The following is a 6,883-nucleotide window of genomic DNA, read 5'->3' as shown; positions in this document are numbered from 1 at the left end:
TTTCCTTTGTTTCCTCCACCTTGTATTGTATACTAGTAAGAATATATGTTCGATTCGGATGGATATTTAAAGCTAATAACTGAGTAATCAGAAATAATTCTGTGGTGGGTTGAAATATATGTCCACGTCCTAAATCCCAAGACCCGTAAATGTTATCTTATTTGGAAAAGGAGTTTTTGCAGACATAATTAAGTCAAGGATCTTAGAGGAAACCATCCTAGATTTAGATCATCCTTATAAACACATGTACCCTAAATCCAATGATAAATATCTTTATAAGAAAAGGGAAAGATACAAACAGACCCAGAGGGGAGGCCAATGGGAAGACAGAGGCAGAGATTGGAGTGATTCATCTACAAGCCAAGAACGCCAAAGATTGCCACAGGCACCAACATCTAGGAGAGGAGCATGGAGCAGATTCTCGTCAGAGCCTCTAGCAGAAACCAACCTTGACAACTCTTTGATGCTTAACTTTTGGCCTCCAGAACAGTGCGAGAATCAATTCCTGCTGTTTGAAGCCACTGAGTTTGTGGTAATTTGTTACAACAGAACAGCCCTAGAAAATTAATACAGTGTCCCAATTGGAATGGGATCCACAACAATTTTCCCTAGATGGTCCAGATTGCAGTCTAAGCAGATCCAATAAATGGCACTTAAAGTTTTGGAAGTATATCAAGATACTGGAGGAGACAATGACAAACCCCAAGACGAGAATCTCAGACCACTGAGGATTTAGTCAAGTTACTTTTTAGCAGGAATTTCTTCTCTTCTACAGAAAGAGCTTTGGGGTTGATATTGGGCCTTGATAAAAACTGAACTCTTGGTTATGGAAAACCAGGTGACCCTAGGCCCTGAGTTACTCATTATGACCTGTGTATCTATTGCATTCAGCAAAGCATCACCGTATCCAAGCAGTATGTAAAGATTAGGCCTGAGCAGGCCCCACAGGCACAGAGAAATTGTATCAGCATATGACTCACATTTCTCTTATGCCTACTTTTGCTGTATCCTATTAAGCCAAATTCTCAATTAGTCAATATAAAGGCCAAGAAATCAAGGGACTTTTCAGACTGCAAAACGTGTATGCTCCCACTGGAGGCCGTGACAGAGACATGAATGTAAGTCCTAATTCAACCCAGCCCGGGGTGGCGGGAGAAAGCACGCAGTCTTCTAAGACCCTGAGGAAAGTCAGCCCATGATACTGTTCTTGTTTGTCAACCAGATTACAATAAGGATGCCAGCACAGTGCTGAAAGAAATCCAACCAAGAGTCCAGAAAAATGTAGAACATCAGAGAGTAGGAGTGAAGGATGTGATGAGAGAGAGAGAGAGAGAGAGACCCTCAGAAAGAGGATGGGCCGGGTGAAGAAGGTTTGAGAAGAAGGTGGGGCACGGGGCAGAGGAAGAGGGAACACAGAGACTCTATAGCTCAGGTAGCTCATTTCAGCTGGTTTCCCTGAGGAAGGAATGCCTGGAATAGGAGGCGGGGCATGGTAGAAATGATAGGAATATCTGGGCCTAATAAAAATCTGAGTGATGCTGAAGTTCTTAAAGCAATGCAGACCCCAAAAGTCTAGGTGACCTTCCAGAATACGACCCATAATCTTCCAGATGAGCTGAAGAAAAAGAATGATTCAGTGTTTACTGTGATGTATAATGCTGGTATTCCCACCAGACCTCCTCAAGTCCCTTTTATTTTATTTTTGGGGCCCCAGGACTTTGAGGCACTTTTGCTCCCAATAGACAGCCTCTGAAGCTCTTTTTTTTCCCCCCAAAGGATTGGCCTGGTAGAGTCTGGCAATTTCCTCTCCCCTAAGCCAGTGACTGATGGATTTGGGAGTTTGAAAGTTCCATGGCTGTTGCCTTGGGTCAGGACAGGGCTGAGGTGCAAATTACACTCTCATGATCCAGTGATCCTCATCGTGGGATAAACCTGAAGTGATTATCTGTAAAACGTTGCTTGAAGACATGTCCTTATTTGGCTTCCTCCTTTTTATTTTCCTGAACTTCTGACTTAATTTGCCTTTGGGATTACTTCATTCATAAGTCACCTGTACAACACTCCCTGTCTTAGAGTCTGAGGTGGGGGCAGTGGACCTAGGACACTTACGAATCTTATCTGTAAATGGTCACTTGAATTTGGAAGTCAAGACTCATGTCTTTTAAACAAATAAAGCCTTTGCTGAAAGAAAAACAACACAGATCACTTAACGAGGGACACAGTCATGCAAGCAGCCAGCATCTATCTGGCCTTCTAATAAAGTAAGTCGGGGGACTTCGAAGACAGTCCTTACTGCCTGTCCCGACACAGCAAAAACATTTTACAACTGATTTGCCATTAGGCTTTTCAAGTATGTTTTCCTACTGGGAATTACAAAATCCATCCACTCATGACATGGGAAAAATATTTAAAACACCAATGAAAGTAGATGGCAATTCATACATTGTTTTCTTTACTAATTCCCCACCACTCAAATCCCAAATCTCACATTTCCTTTTCTTTTTTTCCAATTGTGGTAAAAAACACATGACATGAAATCTACCCTTTTAATTCTTTTTAAGTTTGGTAGTTTTGTATTATTAACTAAGTTCACAAAGTTGAGCAGGAGATTGCTAGAGATTTTAATCTTGCAAATCTGAAACTCTATACCCAGGCAATAACCACCCATTCCTTTCACTCCTCAGCCCGTGGCAGCCACGGGTCCACTTTCTGTTTGTAGGAGTTGGACTGCTTTATTTTTTATTTTATTTTTCACCAACTTTAGAGATCTCATATAAGAGGTATCAGACAATATCTGGTGTGTGTGTGTGTGTGTGTGTGTGTGTGTGTGTGTATGACTGGCTTATTTTACATAGGATACTATCCTTAAGGTTCATCCATATTGTAGCGTGTGACCGAATTTCCTTCTCTTTTCAGAATAATGTTACGTTTTCTTTACTCATTCATACCATATTCTCTGAGTCCATCCGTCCATCCGTTGGTGGACATTTGGATGGCTTTCTCTCGTGGGCTACTAAGAATAGTGCTCTATGAAACTAGAAGTGCAGGTACCCCCTTCAGATCCTGATTTCAGTTTTGGGCGACACATATTCAGAAGTGGGATTACCGGATCATATGGTATCTCTCTTTTTAATTTTTGGAGGAGCCTCCACTCTGTTTTCCACAGCAGCTATGGTGTTTCACATTCCCACCCAACAGCGCTCCAATTTCTTCACATCCCTCCACAGCGCTGCCCGATACAGCCAAGTCTTTTGTGACAAGAAGGGTCAGCTGAGGCGGCGACCTTCGTAGTTGTCTTCTTTGAAGAAATTGCAACAGCTTTCTATCAACGACCACCCTGATCAGTCAGCAAATACTGAAGCAAGACCCTTCCATCAGCTAAAAGATTACAACGTGCTAAAAGCTCAGACGACGGTTAGCATTTATTAGCAAGAAAATATTTTTTAATTCAACATGGTTTAATTTTTATTTTTTTAGAGATAATGCTATTGTACACTTACTAGATGACAGTGTAGTGTAATAAACATAACTTTTGTGTGCACTGGGAAACCAGAAAAAAAATGACTTCCAGAAAAATATTAATTATTGAATTATTTGCTTTATGGTGGCATTTGCATTATTGTGGTGGCCTGGAACTAAATCTGCACGATCTCTGAGATCTGCCTGTACTAAATAAACGGATATGAATTAATGCAGTAACACACACACACACACTTTAGATAGTATAGACCCAAGTGTGCTGGTCCTTCTCCAAGTTATTGCTGTGCACTCCCCTGGCCTGCGCTCCCTCGCCCTCTGGTGGTTGTCATGTGTACCTGCAGCAAATCTTTGTCTTCCTTGAGGACAGCCCCCCACTTGCACCCCCCTTCTCCCTCCAGGCAGTCCCAGGGCTGGGAAGAGCTTCCCCTGTTGTTAGCATCTGGGAGTCTCCCCCTGCTTTTTCCTCACTTTCTGGGCAACTCTCCTTTTGTGTGTATATGAGTTAGGTATATTATACAAATTGTGTGAGCATGGTTTCTTTCTTTCTTTCTTTAAAATTTTTTTACAATTTTGCAGCTTTCTTTACTGTTATATTATCCTCTGTTCCTGACATACCGACTCAGGGTGCCTTGGAATCGGCATGGTGGGCTGTGTGTGTGTGTGTTTGCTTGCCATCAAGGGAAAACCTTCATTTTCACTGCATAAAATTTAGAAACGTCTAAAGAGCAAACAATATCTTAAACAAAAGAAACACGTTTAAAAAAGTTAACAAGAGGAGAAAAAAATTGTAAACCTTAAACTACGATAAGTTAATTTATGAATTTAAAGCTAGTCTAATCAAAATATTATGAAGTTGGAATAGGGGATTTTCTTTTCCAATTTTTTTAAATCAAAATTTATTCAGATATATATTAAATTACTTGTACAGACTTCTAATACATGCTCGTGAGTATCAAAATGGCATACAAAAATGCTCATGCCATAAAAAAATGTTATTTTAAATGTTTGTATCCATGCCAAATTTCAATAGTTGTTAAAGTAATTGTGGATCTTTAATTTAAATCAAAATACAATACTTAATATTATCTAATTCTATAGGGTCTGATGATGTGAAAACAATATATTTGTAAGAATTACAGGAAATGACACTTTACTGGAGAAATACTATCTGAAAACTATAATGCTAAATCTACTTAAATAAAAGCAATTGTAATATCAATTAAATAGCAGTATCTAAACCAAAAAGAGATAAGTGAAAACTACTTCAAAGACATAAAACACATGCAGATGTTATGCCGTGGTTGTGGGCGTTCAGGACCGGGTTGGGGTGAGCTCAGTCAAACCTGCGGGTGTCCCTGGATGCATGAACCCTCGCGGCCTGGCTCTTCTCCTTCCTGGCGGTGCTGAGGATCCAGGGGGTCCCCTGACACTTCTGGGCCTCCGTGGGCTGCCTGTGGGGGAGCAGGAGCAAAACGGCCACTTGGGAAAGGCGGGAAGTTGAACTCCGCTTTGGCCAACATTTGCCTGATGTGATCATTTTCTTTCCTTAGCTCCTTGACTTTTCGCTCGGTAAGCACAGCTGCCATCCAGCTCTCCTGGACTTTATTCGCATAGAAGAGGATGTCCTTTAGATAGTGCGAGGTGCTCTCCTCCAGTTCTCTGCGGGTGTCTTCGGCCATCTTCTTGTAGAAGTTGCGAATCTGAGTTGCGGACTCGATGTTTCCACACGTGTAGGAAAGACTCTTCTCAATGTCTGAGCACTGCGCTTCCTTCTCCAATGATTTTCTCTCAAGTTCCCTGGTGTATTCTTGATATAATTGAGGCAGAAGTTGAAGCTTCCGTTTCAACTGCTGAATCTCACTTTGAAGCTGTGAATTTTCCGTCTGCAAAGAGGCTTCCTTGGCTCGAAGATCTGTTATTTGTCCCATAAGCTCATCATTGATTCGCTTTTCTTCCCACAGTTGTCTGGCTAGTTCCTCATTTTTCTCTTCAGCACTTTGAAGGGACACATTGGAATCAGCATCGTCAGTGACACCCTTCAGATCACCCTCTGACCGATGGATGGGCTGATTGTCATTTTCTGCTTCCCTCTTTTGCTTGACTTCCCAGTTGATGTGACCCAAGAGATCTCCAAGGAGACAAGGCCAGGGGATGGCCTTCAGAAGGTTTTCACCCAGTGGTATTAACTGGCTGACTTTCTCTTTCAGAGCCCGCTGCATTCCTGCGTTCGACTGCTCTAGCCTTTCTTTGTCCTGCTCCGTTTCCTGGAGTCTCTGCTTCCATCTCGCGATTTCTTGGGCGAGCAGTTCTGGACTCTCTAGAACGTCAGTGTTTCCATTCAAATCGTCCATTATTTTCTTCCAAAGTTGTTTTCCATTCTTCTCTGACATTCTTAAGATGGGTCTATCACCAGTCACTTGGGAAAGTTTAGGAGGCTGGGTCTTCTGCGCCGTTTTCAGAAAGTCAATGGTGTTCTGAAGTGACAGCCTACAGTGGTTAGTACTTACTGCTGAGAAGCATAAGGTTTGTAATGTGGGAAGACTGGCCTCCACCCCGGGCAGCCCTAGGGCATCATCAGCTTGTGTCATTGGTCCCATATTCCCACTACCTTTTCCACAGACTTTAGCGTGGGCCAAACACCTTTTGCCTAGCACCTTCACACTTCTCCAAATGGGCTGTTTCTTCGCTGTCAAAAACAGTATTACAATATATGCCAGCATGTCCCAGGGAAACTCATGGAGAACTGAAATATGTCTCCAGCTTTCAGAAATCACCAGCAGGGCACCCCACAGGGGCTCTAGGACCAACTGGAAAGTGGATCTGATGGCAGGCAGCAGGCCCTCCATGGCTGTGTAGGGCTCCACAGCTCTGCCTCCAAGGGCCAGTGTTCTATGGGTCTCAACTGAGGCTCAGAACCCTCGGGGAGGGGGGTGCTCTGTCTCTAAGGTAAACATGTGCCTGGCAACAGAGCAGATCAGTTGGGGTGGGGAAGGGGGAGGCCAGCCAGCTTCTAGAAGACAGTTTCCCCCTAACTTTGCCCTCAAATAGAAAGTGATCTCACTTCACTGAGTTCCCCCCCCAACCTTTATTGAGATACAATTCACATATCATACAAATCATCCATTTTAAGTGTACAAGTCCACGAATTTTTAGCATATATAAAGAATTATATAACCATCACAATAAGCTTATTTTAGAACAGTTCCATTACTGTAAAAAAAAGACCTTGCCAAACCTGTCATTTCTATCCTCTTTGCCCCCTTAGGCTGTCAGTAGGAAATCTAAAAATTTCTGGGCTTGACAAGTACCCTTAGGGCAAACCTTTCTTCCCAGTTGATGTTCCTATCCACGTAAGCAGTTTCTCTGTCATATTGGCTTAGAAATTCCTCCCTGTCTTGATAAG

This window comes from Halichoerus grypus, chromosome 8 (genome assembly GCF_964656455.1).
Source record: "Halichoerus grypus chromosome 8, mHalGry1.hap1.1, whole genome shotgun sequence".
NCBI lineage: Eukaryota > Metazoa > Chordata > Mammalia > Carnivora > Phocidae > Halichoerus > Halichoerus grypus.
The sequence above is the reverse complement of the archived record's forward strand: the minus strand, read 5'-3'. Positions refer to the sequence as shown.